General features: G+C 39.1%; 1 long non-coding RNA gene across 1 annotated transcript in view; it reads left to right on the top strand.

Annotated features, from left to right (window-relative positions):
* LOC103891380 (uncharacterized) overlaps window positions 1-18,775 on the top strand; it is a 102,425-nt gene extending 83,650 nt beyond the window's left edge. The window contains exons 4-5 of the long non-coding RNA XR_008509254.1: window positions 17,226-17,335; window positions 18,644-18,775. This is a non-coding gene — a long non-coding RNA (uncharacterized LOC103891380). The remainder of the gene's footprint in view (window positions 1-17,225; window positions 17,336-18,643) is intronic.
* The last annotated feature ends 971 nt before the right edge of the window (window positions 18,776-19,746 follow it).

A 19,746-nucleotide genomic window follows, 5' to 3' on the forward strand; every position in this document is an offset into this window, starting at 1 on the left:
TTTTTTTCATTGGATGTATAAATACATTTCTTATATTCTCATTCATCACCTTTTTTTGTTTTTTTTGAGATGGAGTCTCACTCTGTCACCCCAGCTGGAGTGCAGTGGCACAATCTCAGCTCACTGCAGCCCTCTCCTTCAGGGTTCAAGCTCTTCGCCTGCCTCAGCCTCCCAAGTAGCCGGGATTACAAGCATGCACCATTATGCCCAGCTAATTTTTGTACTTTTAGTAGAGACGGGTTTTGTCATGTTGACCAGGCTGGTCTCGAACTTCTGACCTCAAGTGGTCTGCCTCCCTGGGCCTCCCAAAGTGCTGGATTACAGGCATGAGCCACCACACCCGGCCCATCCCTTTTTAACTTGGCCTTTGGTTCTCCTTTTGCCTTCTTCTCTGGTTTTCTGGTATAAGACTTGGTGTATTTGGGGTTTTATTTTAAATAATCCAGGTCTATTCATTTTCTCCAAGTACATTTCAAGAGCAAAACTAAAATCTTAGAAAAGGGAAACTAATGGCTGGGTACGGTGGCTCACACCTGTAATCCCAGCACTTTGGGAGGTCGAGATGGACAGATCATGAGGTCAGGAGTTCAAGACCAGCCTGGCCAACACAGTGAAACCCAGTGTCTACTAATGATACAAAACATTAGCCAGGCATGGTGGCATGCACCTGTAATCCCAGCTACTCAGGAGGCTGAGGCAAGAGAATCACTTGAACCCCATAGGTAGAGGTTGCAGTGAACCAAGATCGCACCATTGCAATCCAGCATGGATGACAGAGTGAGACTCCATCTCAAAAAAAAGGAAAAGGGAAACTAATGTGTAGAGGGTTTAATGAAATATTGGCAGGAAAATAATCTCTTTGTTTTGCTGTTTTAAACAGGAGGCATGTTGAACAATATAGGGAAATACAAATGTTTATTTGTTAGGATCTCTCTATGATGCCAGCTGAGTCCCAGGAAAACACACTTGGAGATCGACATGGAGGGCTTTTGTTAGGGAGTGCTCTTGGGATCAACCTGTGAAAGGGAGGAAAAGAAGTAGGATTGTGCAGAGAAAGAAGCTGGGCTGAGATGCAGTCCAGTGGAAATCTCAGTCATTCCTATGGGGAGTTCTGAAGATGGCATGACCCTTGGGTCCCTAGTTGGAATGAAGGGCTGGTCCTTTACAGGCCTGTGTTAATCAGTCATTGGATGTGGGCTGTTCTGGGACTGGGACAAGGTGTGTGACCTTGGATGAGTGGCTCCCTTCAAGATAAGATAATCTCTGGATGGTGCTGATAGCTGAGAACTAATAACTTCATTTTGATGAGAAATCTTGATGGCGTGTCACTGTGCCCCACATATTCTGAAAAAAGGTGCTTATAGAAAGGTAATTTTCTAGGAATGCTGTTTTGCTATCCTATTATGGAATATTCTCTATTAACTCAGTATTCAATACCTATACTATTAGTGGTTAAGGGGATAAAATCATAATAAAATGTGTCCTTAATACTTTTTTTATGACTCTCACAGTCAATTACACACTTCCTATGTCTTTATATCAGAGTCTTACAGCCATGTCAGTATGTTACCTCAAAAATGTTGAAAAAAACGATGACTTTTGTAGAGTTTGCTCAGGGGGAATGACCATTGTCTGCCCTCTCCTAGCCCTCCTTCTGATCCTGTCAGGTTCACATGAGCTAAGTGGATCTCCAGAGTCAAAAATGGAGAAGATAAAAATAACTGAAATCATCTTCTCTCTGCCCGTCCACCTTGAACCTGGTCTCTTCTCTGCTCTGTGCCCTGCAAAGCTGATCCTTGAGGTCGACATTTTTCACCTCCCTTTCTGGCTGGCTTCTCATTGGGTTAAACTGATGGGAGGCAAGAAGAAAGAAATTGGCTTGTTGAAGGAGAAAAGGTTGGAGAATTTCTTCCCTGCTGTCTCCATGTGTCAGCGATACTTCTTCAGCAGTAGCAGTGTCCTGTGGTAACAACCCCAGCCAGGTAGTCCCTCTTCCAGGTTCCCAGCTCTCACTGGGTTCCAGTTACACTAGTTCAACTCTTTCAGTGCTGACCTAAGGTGGGAAGCATTAGCACATGGGCCATTACAGGGCATGCCCAGATGGGCAATTTTATTCTTCCATTAAAAAAAATGATCAATAGTTTTGTTACTATACGTAGTTTCCAGGAGATCTGCCCCTAGAAATTCCATTAGATTTGGATGTCACGCAGGATCAAAGCAACACCTGCAAGTTTTTATGTTATACCACACACTCATCTTCCCTTAATTGCTATCTACCGTTTAAGGCTGATAGCAATAAATCCATATGCAGTGTAAAAGGGTGGCTGTGAATCCTGAGGCAACAGTTTATCATCATTAGCAGAGGTGATAAGGCAGGTACCTAGAAAACTTGGAAGGTCTCCTGCAAAATTAACAAGAACGCCTGCCAAGCTCAGGCACTCTGACTTCTGCACACCTTTCTCTAGGCTGCCTGTGGCCAATTCTCTCCAAGTTTATGCAGGTCATATCCTCCTTCCCTGCAGGCAGTTTTCTTTACCACTGTTCGTTTCATCGTAACAGCTGTTATTATTTAGTGACAGTGTGAATTATTTGGAAGAACATATTTTATAAGTGATGTGATTCCCTTCTCTCTTTCCATAACAGAGAAGCCAGTACTATGTTTCTAAATTTCTGAGTACTCTTGAACTAGTAGAGACAGATCTTAAGGGTTGGGTCCATCCAGGAGGATTAATTGTGGATTCCTCAGTGGAGAAGGGAAAGGATGGGCAGAGTGCTTGGATGGGCAGAGTTAGAGGCAGTGTCAGAGTGACTGCTGAGACTGAGAATAAGGTCAAGGTGGCAGAGACCAGGCCCTGCTCTGCACCAGTGGGGAGAAGGAAGCTGTAAAACTGGTGTCTGGAAATAACTCCTATGAGATGCATCCCTGGGCTTGTCCAGGGCAGCTGTGGTTGGGAGGATGGACTTTAATATTGAGCAAGCCAAAAATATTCAAACAAGGGTCACAATGTGGACTAATATTTTAAATATTCTTTTATAATTTATTTTATTTCAATAGTTTTGGGGGAACAGGTGGTTTTGGGCTACATGGATAAGTTCTTTAGTGGTGATATCTGAGATTTTGGTGTACACTGTACCCAATGTGTAATCTTTTATCCCTCATTCCCCTCACCCCTCTCCCACCTTCCCCTTGAGTCCTCAAATTCCTTTATGTCATTCTTATGCCTCTGCATCTTCACAGCTTAGCTCCCACTTATAAGTGACAACATATGATATTTGGTTTTCCATTCCTGAGTTATTTCAGTTAGAATAATGGTCTCCAACTCCATCCAGGTTTCTGTGAATGACATTTTGTTCCTTTTTAAGGCTGAGTGGTATTTTCTTTATCCACTCGTTAGTTGATGGGCATTTAGGCTGATTCCATATTTTTGAAATTGTGAATTGTGCTGCTATAAGCATGTGTGTGCAAATGTCTTTTGATTATAATGACTTCTTTTCCTCTGGGTAGATACCCAGTAGTGTAATTGCTGGATTGAATCATAGTTCTACTTTCAGTATTTTTAAGGCATCTCCACACTATTTTCCATAGTAGTTATACTAGTTTACATTCCCATCAGCAGTGTAGAAGTGTTCCCTTTTCTTCACATCCACTTCAACATCAAGTATTTTTGTTCTTTTAATTATGTCCATTCTTGCAGGAATAAGGTGTTATTTTTAAATTTGCATTTGCCTGATAGTGATGAGCATTTTTTCATATGTTTTTTGGCCATTTGTATATCTTCTTTTGATAATTTTCTGTTCATTTTCTTTCCCCACTTTTAAATGGGATTATTTGTGGGTTTTTTTGTTTGTTTGCTTGTTTGTTTTTTGTTTTTCGCTGATTTGTTTGAGTTCCTTGTAGATTCTGGATATTAGTCCTTTGTGGGATGCACAGTTTGTGAAGATTTCTTCCCACTCTGTGGGTTATCTGTTTACTCAGCTGATTATTTCTTTTGCTGTGCAGAGCTTTTTAATTTAATCAGGTCCCATCTATTTATTTTTGTTTTTGTTGCATTTACTTTTGGGTTTTTGGTCCTGAACTCTCTGCCTAAGCCAATGTCTAGAAGAGTTTTTCTGATGTTATCTTCTAGAGTTTCTATGGTTTCAGGTCTTAGATTTAAGTCTTTGATCCATCTTGAGTTGATTTTTGTGTAAGATGAGAGATGCGGATCTAGTTTCATTCTCCTACATGTGGCTAGCCAATTATCCCAGCACGATTTGTTGAATAGGGTGTCCTTTTCCTGCTTTATGTTTTTGTTTTGTTGAAGATCAGTTGGCTGTAAGCATTTGGCTTTATCTCTGGGTTATCTATTCTGTTCCATTGGTCTACGTGCCTATTTTTATACCAGTACCATGCTGTTTTGGTAACTTTAGCTCATGGATGGGTAGAATCAATATTGTGAAAATGACCATACTGCCAAAAGAAATCTACAGATTCAATGCAATTTCCATCAAAATACCATCATCATTCTTCACAGAACTAGAAAAAATAATCTTAAAACTTATATGTAACCAAAAAAGAGCCCACATAGCCAAAGCAAGACTAAGCAAAAAGAATATATCTGGGGCATCATATTGCCTAACTTCAAACAATGTGGACTAATTTTAAGCAGCCATTTTTTACTTATTTTAATGTGCATACGGAATATATATACTCTTTACATGTTAAAACTGGTTGAATGGCTATTCCTTTTTTTCTACTAATTAAATGAATTTGAAGAACATGTCAAGAAAATAATAATATTGTATAGATAGTACCTAGATGCGTACATTCCTAAAGTAGAGGAATATCAAGTATTGTAATGGAAAAAGTTAGGAGGCCACAACCATCAAGACCTGGCCCCTCTTCCAGTATTTCTGCCACAAATTTTCAGGATGTTTGTATTAATATAATCCCATGAAGGAAGTGAATGGAGCCAGACATTTACTGAAACTGGATTTCTCTGCAACCAGAAGAATGGAGACTTAGACTAGGTATAATTTGATTTAGAAAAATAAAGGGAGGTGTGCTAAGAGTTCTACTTATTCTCCTATCAATTTGCTCTCTACTCTCTCAGACTTTCTCTGTGCCTTGCAAAATTTCAACAGGCTGCTTTGCCCTCCAGCTTTAATTGGGTTTGCTCAGGGCTGGGATTAGGTTAAAAGGAATGAGGACCCCAGGGTACTGTGAGGGCCTCTTTAAATTGTATGCCTAGTTCTGGTCCTTTATTCACCAATAGGAGACAGGATAGCAGAGAATGATGTTGGGGTATTAATTCCCCAGCTTCCTCTCTGCTGGATTGCTGAGGGTTTGTTGCTTTCTTCCACTGAGGCAATGGTTTCTATCAGCACATTTCTCCATACAGTTCTTCTTCCAGGTCCCCCAACCTTGTCCTTATTATTTCTCTCAGTGTGTGGTGGGGGGAAAGGGATGGCCAGTGAAGGCAGGGGAGGAACCTGGTTGTTACAGCTGGCTCCCTGCTGTTACTAGACCTAGGGTACCATACCATTCCTTGTTATTGCCCTGGGGGACTCCACCGTTCCTTGTTACCATGCTGGAGTACACCACTATTTGTTTTAAGAGACTAAATCCTGCCCACAACTCTACAAATGTTCCCTTTATTAAAATCTCTCATTTACTTTCTTGACTTTACCATCTGTTTCTTGCTGGAACCAAAAGGGACACAGCACATAACATGTCTTGATCCCTGGAGCTATGATCTAAAATTCAACTCTTTTACATTTAAGAAATGAAGTAATTTTCTTATTGCCTGTTTTCCTATGAGTTTGCTGGTTGTAGAGTGGAGAGGGCCATTATCTGTTGTCACCAGTTTGTCTGTACGGCCTAAAAGCTTAGTATATGCTTGTTGACTAATTTACTATTGACAAAATCTATGTCACAATTTCCCTATATAAGAACAAAGAACAAGGAATATTGTCTACTTGTCTGTTAGAATAAAATCTTGCAACAGAGAAATAGGCTGAGAAAAGAGTGGCAAATTTATTCTCTGTCTCTGCCTCTATAATATATCATCAATTTCCTTAAATTCTTTAATGTTTTCTTAGTAATTTTTGGCTCCAAAATCCCTATTTGGTGGATAAGGTAAAACAAATTTCAGTAAGCAAACTTCACGGGGGGGGTGGAAGAGGCATCATAAGTATACCACATGCTCATTCTTCTTAATTGCCCGATCTTCCATCTGTTGGTCTGAGATAATATTGATAAAGGAATTAAAGATGCCACACCATCTCCTGAATCAAATGAGAACAGTAGTTCTTAAGTTACAGAATATGACATTTTAATGTTTTGCAACATGAAGAGGAAAGAGCATTTAGTTTATTTTAATGTGGTTAATTTGAAGCTAGATTAGATCATCTAGTTAACTCATAGGTTCTTAACTTTTAAGGCCAAATATTGTGTAGCATCTCATTTTCACAGTGGCAGTTGCTGCTGTTAATAATTGAATCAACTAGGAAGTTAACCTTAAATACCAAACACAAAATCCCTAAACTAAAAGCTAGAAGTAACACAGTTTGGGGAATAGAGCCATGCTTAATTAAGAGGCAGCATTGTGTTGCCTCAAAATAGGCATAGCTTTGATGCTTGAATATTTTAATATATTTTTCTATATGGATAATCTTGTTCTCTTAAAATCTTGTTGCTTTCTCAATTATGGAGCAGAAAGAATGGTGGAAAATCTCAAAAACAAATAAAGCAACGCTCGTAGTCAGTACTTGAATACTGACTCAAGTACTCTGAATCTCAAGACAGGACCCAGTGACATTTTGGAGTTGAATGGATCTAGCTTGTCTAGACCAAGTGGTGGGTCTAGCTTGTCTCTGGTGGTTCCAGCTTGTCTAAGAAGGGAATTCTTTGAACCACTCAATCAGATTTAGAGTTGGTATTAAGCAATAATAAGCTACTGTAGTTTGCCATTATGATTCAGACTATATGACCAGAAATGAAATGGGGCAAATAAATTACGTCAGTGGCTTACAATTTTAAGACTTCTGAAGATTTTGGTATTAAAAGCCTAGGGTAGTAAGATGTGAATTACAATTTTCTTTTTATGTAACCATGGAAACACCTGAAAAACACACAGCCTCTGAATGGACATTTGATTTGAAATTTATACAAAACCACAATTCTGTTTACCAAACTCAAGTTTCAGTTCAAGCTCAGATATTGGCAGATAGCCTTCAGAAGGTCACCAGGCCACTCAGAAGTCTGAGGGTTACATACTTTGGTTAATTTTCACCCCCTCCATCCCTTGCCCGTCAGCACCCTTAATCTTACTTTAGCATTATCTGTTTTTCTTTGACTAAAATTGTAAAGAGTATCATTTAACTGAGTTCAGACTAATTGTGCAATGAATATGCAACACATTTTAGTCCAACTTGATTATCCCGTAGGTATCCTAGGAAGATTGTTCTTGAATGTGTGTGTTTCCTGCATGCTAGTTCATGTATCTTTTAATGACATCTTGATTATTGCCTTATTATTTTATGTTTATAAAATGCCCTGAAATATGTCTTTAGCTCATCTCCAGTTCTTTATAGTTTAAAAAGCCCGACTATCTTCTTTAACATCCTCTTCAGTTTCAAGCCCAATCATTTGAAGAGATCTACCTTTCACAGATTGGAAAAATAAGATTTTGAAGTGGTGTTTACAGCCCATGTAGACTAGGACAAGAATACTTAAAAAGGTAAGCGTGAGAGGCCTTTTGAGCTGAGTAGCACCAGTCTGAAAGTTAACATCAGTATTTCTACTTTAAGTATGTTAGGTTGTGTTGGTTATATGGCTTTGGGAACAGGGGAAAGGTTTTGAAAAGATAAATCAGAGGAGATCATACAGGAATACTTTTATTCTGCAGAAAAAAAAGTATCTGTGTATTATATTTTTTTTTCCCCAGAAACTTCTTTCTTGCTAAAGACTATGGAATCAAAATCCACAGCAACTCCCAGCATGTTAAGAGAAGAGACCAGAATTTCAGTGACATTTTAGGATTAGGAGAGATTAATGTCATCTCTGTGTCCCAAGAGTCACAACACATTGATAAAATGGTGATCAGGATGCCGTTATAAAATGACATCCTGTGTAAGTCAGTGTGGCTGCTCACAGAAGATCCCCAACATGGATTGGTGAGTCCACTGGAAAAAGGAAAGCAGTGTACTTCATGGCTGGTGGTTCTGTAGTCAAAGGCCTAGTTTCCCGGATAAACATGAAGCCTAAACTATATTCACAAGGAAAAATGGCAAAAGAGAAAGCCTAGATTTAAAAGGTAGAAGGGAATCGATTGACACAAGAGAAGGATATTCAAGTGCAAGTAGAATGAAAGAAACTTCACTGAGTTGAGATCAATGAATTTCAAAGAAGGTTAGATGAAAAAGTGTGCAGTGGTTTGGATTACAAAGAGAAAAAATGGCCTTCACTTGGCAAAAACACAAGAAAGACAGTAGAAAGGGCCAGGTTTGGGGAGGAAAATTGTGTTTGTCCTAACAAGAGTGAACAAAACCAGGGGAAGACGGACAAACAGCAATAAACCCGGTCTTAGAGAAAATCCTCCTAGTAAGATCACAAGAACAGTGAAGACCAGGGTAGAGGTTTACAGACTGAAGGGAAATACTTATGTCTGGCAGGGAGACATTAAACAAGAACATATCCCAAGGGAAGGGCATGGTGCAATGAATCTGTAAAATACCTGACTTACAAGTATAAGCCTCTGTCCTGTGTCTGGCCCACAGGTAGCTTCTGTTTGTTCTGCTCTGTATTTAAAAATGTATTAATTAGGTGATGAGATTTTAAAACCAAAAATATTTCACATAGGTCAAGATTTCTGGCACCTGAAAAAGAAGGATTTGGGAAATCCATTGCGAATTTCTACATAGCAACAAGTACATGGAACTGAGTGGCAGCTGCTGTCTTTAGATAGAACACACCCTTCACCAATTCACCAAATAAATGCCCCGTCTCAGGCCTGCTTCACTCCCTTACCTTAGCCACTTGGCTTCTTAGCCATTTGAGTTGGTGAAGGACACTCTGACTTGAGGTGACTGTAACAAAGTTTGTATATCATTTGTCTAGAATAATTTGTGTGTGTATGTGTGCGCATTCATTCTTTGATCATTTCACAAACATTTACCAAGCACCTACTATGTACTGAGCTGAATTCATTGGGAAAGCTAAAGACAGCAGTCCTAGACTTTGCTCTCAAAGAGCATAGCCTCTGGAGGAACTATGCCACATGCACACACATCACTTAGGTACAAGGTGTAACGTGATGTAAATGCAGACCTATGGGAATTCGGGGCAGGGCGACATCACTTTAATCTGAGGGAACTTCAAAGAAGCCTTTACTAAACAGGACACCTTTGTTTTTTAATTAGTGGGTTTATTTTTAAATGCCGTAGAGATTTCAGATCTTCATACAGGTAGGGGTTAATGCAGAAACATCTGATCCTGGGTCAACCCCATTGATATAATTATGATACCTAGGCAAGACAATTCTTGATTGAATTGGTCAGAACTCTAGTTGCAGAGTGGTTCAGTTTACCTTGACTTCAGCAAACATATCTTTACACAGAAAGTAAATGTATCCAGGGTTGCTGAATGTCCTTTTATTTATTTATTTTTTTGAGATGGAGTCTCACTCTGTTGCCCAGGCTGGAGTGCAGTGGCATGATCTCGGCTCACTGCAACTCCGCCTCCTGGGTTCAAGTGATTCTCCTGCCTCAGCCTCCCAAGTAGCTGGGAATACAGGCGTGCACATCACACCCGGCTATTTTTTGTATTTTTGGTAGAGATGGGGGGAGTTTCACCATGTTGGCCAGGCTGGTCTCGAACTCCTAACCTCAAGTGATGATTGCATCCTTTTAATATGCTGCTTTTAAAAATCTTGTTTAGGGTTCATTTACAACCTAGTGAGACAATATCACTTTGAGTGTGGAAACGTGCTTCTTTCCTGTTTAGATCGCATTCTTTAACAAGGATGACAGTTGCTCATAAAATGCTCAACTGTTTTGCTTTGTTAATGGCAGCTAGGAAAGAAACCACAGGACCCACAGTAGGTTTATTTCAAAGCTACACCAAGACCACTTTCTCTAGTCTTACTTAGGCTCATCTCTAACTCAATATTTTTTTTTGCTCTTCTCTTTTTTTGCACAATCAGGCATGGGTTTGCGAAACATGCTTTCCAGGGTAGGAGAGGTGATGTCTAGAATGCGAAATCCCAGGTAATCCCATATCCTGTCACTATATTTTAAAATTATTTAGTAGTAACAGAACTGTTTTCCTGCTTTTATTTGACTTGGGCCCATTTAAAAATGATCATGCACTCTGAAAATACCTGGGTTTAGGGAGCACAAGCAACAGCTCCACCCTCTTCCCCCATGCCTGTGGCAGAGTTTAGGTACTGAACCTAGACACAGTGTCAGACCCTTGAGAACATGGCACTTTAGCAACCATCAGAGTGGCTACTTGAGGCTAGATAAAGATGCTGATCTTCCCTGCCCAGGCAATGCAGGAGAAAGGCAGCCAGAGAATGGATGGTTCCTCTGAGTAGGTTCATTTATTAAATCTACCATGTGCTGTGTGTTGGCCAGGCATTTCCCCCAAGTTCTCCCTTAATTCCTATCCATCTCTATGAAACAGTCTTATCATTCTCATTTTAAAGCTCGTGAACTATCTGGATTCAAATCTAAGTCTGTCTGCCTCCAGGGTTGAGGACATTTTATTTTGTAAGGCAGAATCATCCACGTACAAGGCTGTCCCCCCACCAGATTATGAACAGCTATGGGGCACAGAAAAGCATTTATTCCATTCCTAGTAGGCATTAACAGAAAATCATGAATTGAAGGAACCCCCAAGTCACTTCTCCCCCTTTAATGTTCTTATTTCTGGTGGGGAGCTCCCTGCTCCGTTTCAGCAGCAGGAGCACATTTCAGTTTTGTCATTTATGGAGAGCTGACTCCGAGGCAGGTGCTTAGATCTTGGCAACAAGATGAGACACGGGGCAGGAGGGCAGTGAGCTCTGTCTCCCCAGCGCCTCGCGCAGGGCTGACACACAGCAGGTCCTCAGTGCTTGTCTGTTACAAGGCTGAACAAAGGAATGCTTCTCTGGTAGATGGCTCTCCCCTTCCCATAGTGAGGGGATATTTGCAAGGAATTGCCCCTCTCCCTGTCTTCACTGCAGAAGACAGTCCTCCTTCTCTTTAAAAATGTGTACTTTTATTTTTCTGATCCTAGAAGTAATATATGCTTATTATAGAATTATTGAACATTTTGGAGAAATTTGAATTATGAAAAATTAAAGAAATAAAAAATAGTCATACATTTAGTTTGCTGCTAAAAAATAACAAAGAATATCTGTCTAAATGCGAGTACACGGAAGACATTCATGATATCCTTTTGAATGATGAAAATAAAGTTTTAGTACACTAAATGTGTTCTAAATATGATTCAATTTTCCTAAAATAAATAAATGTAAATCCTCCTGGGAAAACATCAAAAAGAGCGTATACCGATTCAATCTTGTGTTAAGTAAGTCAGTGATGAAGAGTGAAACATGTGAGGGGCTTTATTTTTGTTTTACATGTTCATAGATTGTTTTAATTTTAATTATTATGTTCTACTTTTTAGTTACAAAATATTTTTTAAATTATAAATTTATAATTAAACAGAACAATAACCAGTGTGAATATTTTGTTATCTTCTGGCATTTCTTTTTAAAACATCTGTATCAAACCATAGGAAGCATTTGATTTTCATTTGTTTTGTTTTGTTTTTGAGACAGGGTTTTACTCTGACATCATGGCTAGAAGGCAGTGGCACTGAGTTTTGTTTCAATTTTTTTTCACTTAATATATCTTGAGAACTTTCACAAGTCATTAGAAGTTTATTAGAAATATTACTTCTAATTGCTTGGTGTTTCATCATTTGAGGATTCCATAATTTAGCTATCCCTCAGGTACAGAACATTTAAACTATTTCCATGTTTTCTCAATAATAAAAAATGCTTCCACAAATAGCCTTGGACAGAATTTGTATGCATCTCTATTTTTCTACATCATATTTCCACAAGCAGAATGGTTGAGTCAAAGAATATGAAGATGTGTGATATGCTCTGCTGTGGACCTTCATGGCTGGGCCTACCAAGCTTAGTGACCCCAGATTTGGTGTCACAGCAGACACACGGGTTGAAGTACCTACAGATTGTTCATTGTGATAAAATTCCCATAGCACTGGGTGTGTGTGAGTTCCATCCCTTACTTCGTGATCTGGCCTTAGGCAGCCATGCTATCCTGGGGGAGAGGAAAAAGTTGCATCAAAAACCTAGAAATATGTCCTTCCTAGTAGTGTGGTAGTGATGCTGGAGTTTCTGACTAGCTTGGTTGAGTGTACACAGAGAAAGTCTCTTTGGCTCCTGCTCTCCATGATCTAGCAGGACATATTTTTGCCAATCTCATCATAATTAGGCTTCTGTTAGACTATACATTGTCCAATTTATTTGAGAAAGATTCGAAGTTTTATCAACATGGGTTTGTCATGAAAAAACAACTTTGCAGCTGGGCGCAGTGGCTCATGCCTGTAATCCCAGCACTTTGGGAAGCCGAGGGAAGTGGATCGCTTGAGGTCAGGAGCTTGAGACCATCCTGGCCAACATGGCGAAACTCCATCTCTACTAAAAATACAAAAAAAATTAGCCAGGCGTGGTGGTGCGTGCCTATAATCCCAGCTACTCGGGAGGCTGAGGCAGCAGAATCGCTTGAACCCAGGAGATGGAGATTGCAGTGAGCCCAGATTGCAACACTACACTCCAGCCTTGGTGACAGAGTGAGTGAGACTACATCTCAAAAAAAAAAAAAAAAAAAAAAAGAAAGAAAAGAAAGGAAAAAAAAGCAACTTTGCCATTTGATGAGAGTATTATTTATTATTTCCACATTTGGGTTCTTTATGAGGTAAAGTTTTGTTCATATGCTTATTGATAATTTGTATTTTTGAGAGTAGAGTATGTTGTCTATTTTTTCACTGGAGGTTTTTCTTATTGCTTTACAAGAACTAATTGCCCAGGCGCGGTGGCTCATGCCTGTAATCCCAGCACTTTGGGAGACCGAGGCGGGCGGATCACGAGGTCAGGAGATCCAGACCATCCTGGCTAACACGGTGAAACCCCGTCTCTACTAAAAATACAAAAAATTAGCTGGGCATGGTGGCGGGTGCCTGTAGTCCCAGCTACTTGGGAGGCTGAGGCAGGAGAATGGCATGAACCTGGGAGACAGAGCTTGCAATGAGCCGAGATCATGCCACTGCACTCCAGCCTGGGCGACAGTGCCAGACTCAGTCTTTTTTTTTTTTTTTTTTTTTGTTTTTTATTTTTTATTTTTTTTATTTTTTTTTTTTTCTTTTATTATTATTATTATTATACTTTAGGTTTTATGGTACATGTGCGCAATGTGCAGGTAAGTTACATATGTATACATGTGCCATGCTGGTGCGCTGCACCCACCAACCTGTCATCTAGCATTAGGTATATCTCCCAATGCTATCCCTCCCCCCTCCCCCCACCCCACAACAGTCCCCAGAGTGTGATGTTCCCCTTCCTGTGTCCATGTGTTCTCATTGTTCAATTCCCACCTATGAGTGAGAATATGCGGTGTTTGGTTTTTTGTTCTTGTGATAGTTTACTGAGAATGATGATTTCCAATTTCATCCATAAAAACAAAAAACAAAAAACAAAAAACACTAAGTATACAGATGCTTATCTTTTGTCTGTCTTAAATATTGCAAATATTTGCTCTGTTGTTTATTTGCCTATTCATTTTATTTATAATGTTTCATGGTATATAAAAATTTAAATTTCATGTAACAAATTCTGTTAACATTTTCCTTTGCACTTTCTGCTTTTATTCTTATAAAGGCTTTTTCTAATGATATCCACTAAATAATCAATTATCTCTGGGTCTTATTTATTTTTTACATTTTACACTTTAATCCATTTGGATTTCATTCTGATGTATGTGTGACGCATGAATCTGACTTGATATATTTTTCCCAAAATAATTCAGCTTCTCACTTCCAGCCCCCTACTCTCCATTGCCCTTAGAGTTGCATCAAAAATGGAGATAATTCATTAAAAACGAAAAAGTAATCAAGGAAGACCACCTCTCCTAGGGCTCACCATGCTGGAGAAGGGGTGTCCACCTTGCTTTTGTCATTCAGAGAGGCACTGAAAACACACCATTGAGTTTTCTGAAAGAAAAGCTTGTCGGGCTGCCCGGAGTCCTCATTAATTCTAGACCGTAATAGTCGTACTTATCTCCTTTATGCTGCTGACTATTATTTTTCCTGGTATAGGATGTGATTTTTTTTTCTTTTGTTTTAATTCCCATGTCACCCATGATACTCTTCAAAAGAGGTGGATGAAATTGACTTCCAGCTTTCCCTATGCCCTGGAATAGAAGCAATGCTTTCATGATAAATTGCACAGAAAAAAAAAAGGCAGCTGGAGTTCCTTGTACCAAAATGAGAGTGGCTTTTGGCTCTGCTTCAGTGACTTTATTTCACATTTCTTTCTGAACTCTCAGAGAAAAGTGATAATGAGAGTTTAATCTCTAGACTTGTGCCATCAGCTTTTTATTTTCCTTGGAATGTTTTAAATCCTACAGGGCCTCAATTTCAGCCACTAGACACAGCACTTTCATGGTAGCTCTTCCCTGGGGTGGAAATAATCAGAGGGTAAAAATCCTAGGTTTGCCATATTTTTCAGCTGCAATCTGGTATATTTTTATTATTTTGAAAAGACTAGGGGCACACACACAAAAAAGCTTAGTGGGGAGTGAGATGAAGGATGGAAAGCAGCTATTCTACAATTTACTGGAACTCAGCTACCCTTATGAGCTAATATTCAACACCCTTATGGATGCTGATACTCTGATTTTTCCACTTTTCTGAATTTTCCTCTCTTCTTTGCTGTGTTGGCTTGGGATGTACATCATGGAGTATGTCATTAGACTTTATCCAAGTTGTTTGTGTGGTGATGTTGAACCCATGAGAACTAAGAATTCCTTCATTGGAATCCTTCCTGGGGTAGGTAAAGCATAGTGTGGCTAGAGGGAGTGGTGGGTCCCAATAATAGTGCTTTTCTAACATTTTTTAAAGCAGGAAAATTATTTTTTTGAAAGTCTTATGAAAATAACACTTTAATTTACTACATGACACTTGGGATACAGATGATATCATACTTATATATTTGTTTAAACAAATCAAATCTGGCTCCAGGCCTCTCCCTGACAATATTAAAAAGATCCTCTGGGTCTTTTATGTCTGGCAAGGCATGGGTCATTAGTGCACAGTAGTTCCTGTAGCCCTGGCTCCCTACCATGTTTTCGTGATCCATCAAGAGAAGATGGCTCCACTTTTCCATCTCTGCCACGAAGTGTCTTTGCTGAGGTTACCGAGGCTCTGTGCTTAACACCAAGTCCTTATAAGTGCCCATGTTGCCAGACTTTTTGAGGATCAGCTTGCGTCAGAGTGATTCCATTTTGTTTAGGGCATTTAGCATCATTATTTTATTTAAGTTCAGGAAATTCACTCTTTCAGAAGCCTTGGAGCTTCCCTTCCTAATAGTCAGGGTGCACCATCTCCATGTTTCTCCTCTTTAGGTCATTCAACTTAGTTTCATCATGTGCTAGAGCTTTGAACTTTAAGTGTCTCTTTAGGAGTTATCATTAGGGAATTCTCCTGCTCCTGGCTGTTGAAGAGGTGGATGGAGGAAGCAATAGTGCAAGCTCTTTTGACTCTGCAACCTGGAATGTAGACCTAAGGATTAGGGCCCATCACTCTTTTGAGCTGTGGGGGTGATACATTTTTTGTTCTTTCGTAGGAGATTATCTAAGAGAAAAGAAAGTACCATTCTTTAATATTTTAATAAGCAGTCTTATTACATTAAATTTTCAGCAAATCACCATGATATATGTGGCCTATTGATATGCAAAATAGACAGAATTGGAGATGCTGTGATGGGTGTGGATGGTGGCAAGAGCCCTCCTCAAACCCAGCATCCCCCTAACGTTCGATGGCTCCTCAACTACCTTGAGGAGTCCTGGTGGGTAGGAGGCAGTTGTGGTATCTATAGATCTCCATCTAGAAACCATTTAAAATTGGTATTTCTGATAACATCTCTTCATATCCATGCACATTTATTATGACATTTTGACCTAAGAATGTAAACATGGCTAAAGAGGAAAAGCTCCAATACCAAGCTGGCCAACTTTGGTGCCCTCTGTAACAGAACTGTGGAATATTTGAGAGAAGATTCCTATGAGGCATCCACTTTCTAAATAACATTCTCAAAGAATAAGGAAGTCCTCTTATGCATTTTAGTTTTTCTTAACAGAAACACATCATTTCTATGATGTTCTTACTTTCCATCAGGCTGAGTTTATGTAAAATAACTGAAATTGAAAGAGAACATGCTTACTATATGCCAGGCACTTTTTCAAACACATCACATATGGTATTTATTTATTTTTAGTCACAGATACTTAAAAGTACCAGAAATTTTTCTAAGAATTCAATGAATATTAACTCATGCACTCTTGCAAAAAACCTTCACATAGGTACTCTTTTTTATCACCTCCATTTTCCAGGTGAGAAAATTAAGGCACAAAAAGTTAAAGAGAATTGTCCAGAGTCACATAGCTAACCAGTGGCAGGCTTCAGGTTTGCACAGTGATAGTCTGGTCCCTAAGGTTCTTTACTTCTACATCTGTTACCCATGAAAAATGCAGCTCATTTAATCATCCCTAGGAGGAAAGTAATATATCTCCATTTCACAGATGATGACACTGAGGTCCAATGCATTTAAGTATTTGCTTGAAATCATACCAGTGCTAAAAGGAAGAATATGAACTCACATTCAGTTATTCAGGGTCAAAAGCCTGTCTTAATAGCAGCGATTGAATCTTTAAGGGATACATTTGCCAATGTCACACTGCTGCTAAAGGCAGAGCCTAAAAGCACGCTTGGATCTGTCACCCAAATCAGTGTGTTTATACTTCAATGAATAGACAATAAATTATGAGTTTAGATGTTTTGGGAAACTGCTTAAAATATTTCTCATTTATATGTAATAAAATAATACTAACGAAAGCTAGAATTTACTATGTTCTATTATTGCTATTAATGTATGTGTACTTTCTAATTTATTAAGATAATACACAGGCATCTCATGAAAATCAACCAACATATAGAAGAATATATAGAATAAAGCAAAAATCATCAGAAACTCCACGGTCTTGGATGACCATAGTTGATATTCTGGTGAGTATTTTTACATTTACTTTCTCTACACATTTAATGCATGTACCATCTGTGCAATCATACAATTTTAGGAAAATGGAATCTTACTATAGATATTATCTGTAACTTGCTTTTATCCATTCATTCCTTCATTCAAAATACTTATTCAGAGCTTAACATTTATCAAATGATATGCTTGAAACAATATGTTGTGTTTACTTTTTTTATTTCAATGAACAGAAATATCAATCTTTCCATGGATAATAAGCTGCAGTAGTCAGGATAGCCAAGGTTATTCTGTAGTAACAAATTAACTCTTTCAACTCAGTGGCTTAATGAAAAAAGAATTACTTCTTGCTTACACAGTTGGCTGTGGGTCCAGTGTTCCGAAATGGTGACTCTCAGATCCATACCTCTTCCATCTTATGGTTCTCATCTCGGTGAGGGACTTCTGGTCACTGCAGCAGGGGAAAAGTGCTGGAACATTACACAAAGGCGTTCCACGGCCTTGGTCTAAAAGTAAACCCGAAACGCTTTGTTCCTGGTCCTCTGACCAGAAGTAGTCACATGGTGCCACCTACCTTCAGGAAGCCTGGGATATATAATCTTCTGTGTGCCTCAGGGAAGGTGAAGAGAACCAGAAATTGGTAACGTCTCCCACCTGAGAATTCTTCTGTGGAATGTATCATTTGTTTAGCTAATTTTCTCTGGATTCATAGTTGCTATTGTTCCTGTTTTATGAACAACATTGTGACGAACATCCTTCCACATGTATTACATACTCTCATCCATTAATTCCTCAGTTTAAATTCCTGGAGAAGAAATCAATAAGTCAAAAGTATATTTAAAATATTAATATAGGTTCTGGACCTAGACTGCTCATCCCTGCTCTTCTCCCATGTAACATAGGGGCTTAAAGCCCAGAAAGTATGTTTCCCAGACTCCTTTGGGTTAAAGTTCAGTTTAGAATCTGCTAATGAGAGGCGCTCCTGTGAGATGGAGAAGGAAAAGCTATTATTCTCTGGCAACAGCTTAGGGCTGACACATGGGGCAACTCAAACATGAAGTTTTCCAATCGCTTCTGGGCATCCTCATGAGAACTATACACATCAGCACTACCATCAGTGAGGTCATCTGTGTCTCCAGGTGCTCTCTGGAGAATCACCTATTTCAGTGTTGCAGGGAGCTGAGATATAACTGGTGACCACCTTGTAATCTTGCACTGCTGGATTTCTTGAAAGGAGCCTTCCCAATCTACATTCCTCCAGACTCCCAGCTGTTGTGTAAACCTCAGTGTAAATACTCCATATCATTCCTCTTCTTTCCTAGAATGGCTTCTGTTCTGATTGAGCTTTGACTGATGTAGCACCTATAGCCAAATTGCTATTCAGGAAATATGTCCTAAAGAAACTCCCAACAACAGCAATACATCAGAGTGGCACCTCTTTACACTGGTGCTTGGTAGGTACTGTCAATATTTTTCAACTTTGGCAAAGTAGTACTCAAAACAAAAAAAATTAATAGTGGTTTATATTTGCATTTCTTGAGTTCAAAATATTTATTATATTTTACTGGTTGTTTTTTCTTCTTTTGTAAATTGTATATTGATGTCTTTGATTATCACGCCTCCTCTTTTGACTAACAAACTTTCCTAAATACTCTCCTCTTTGGTACTACTTTTATTTGGCACTACTTTGCCCCTCTTATATTCCAAGGGTAATCATTTGTTTCAGTATATTAGGTGTGGGGAAGAAAGATCATATGCATGTGAACAAATGACTAAGTCACCAACTGGGAGACTGCAGCCTGTTAGGGTAATTCCTTCTCTCTGCACCAAAGAGGACAAACACTTTTAAGTATGAAGAGCATGTTAAGGCAGATTATTTTGAATAAAAATAACTTGTAAGGCTTTCTTAATGGTATTTGGTTCTCATTTTCCCCTTTGGTTTCCCCTTTCACTAATGATCCTCTTTTGGTGTGAGTCTGTGACATATCACATCCTTTAAAGAAGAAAAGAAAATTTCTACAGATGAAAGTGTTTGCAGGGAGTGGGTTTATGCTATACTGCTTCTGAGACTCTGAAAGAGAGACTACCATCAGAAAGAGTTGTATTTTCCTTTTGAACCTGAGAGATGAAAAAACAGCAGCAAAAGTAAACTTTAAGCAAAAGAATTGAGGGAAAAATGCCAGATAGCTATGGTCAAATTGTCATAATTTGCCAAGAATTAAAACTGGAAGAGAAGATTAACACTTTGAGGGTGGTTTACACCCAGGAATGGAAATGAAGACTTACAAATCTAATTGATTGGTGATGGCCCTGAAGAGTTGGGCTGAGATAGATTCTGAGACAAAGTCCACGTTTAATTAGAAAGTGTCCTGTGGTCACTTAATGATGGCTGCCACAGTTTGGGAAGGTGAGGGAAAAAAACAGA

Source organism: Pongo abelii, chromosome 7 (genome assembly GCF_028885655.2).
Source record: "Pongo abelii isolate AG06213 chromosome 7, NHGRI_mPonAbe1-v2.0_pri, whole genome shotgun sequence".
NCBI classification, from domain to species: domain Eukaryota; kingdom Metazoa; phylum Chordata; class Mammalia; order Primates; family Hominidae; genus Pongo; species Pongo abelii.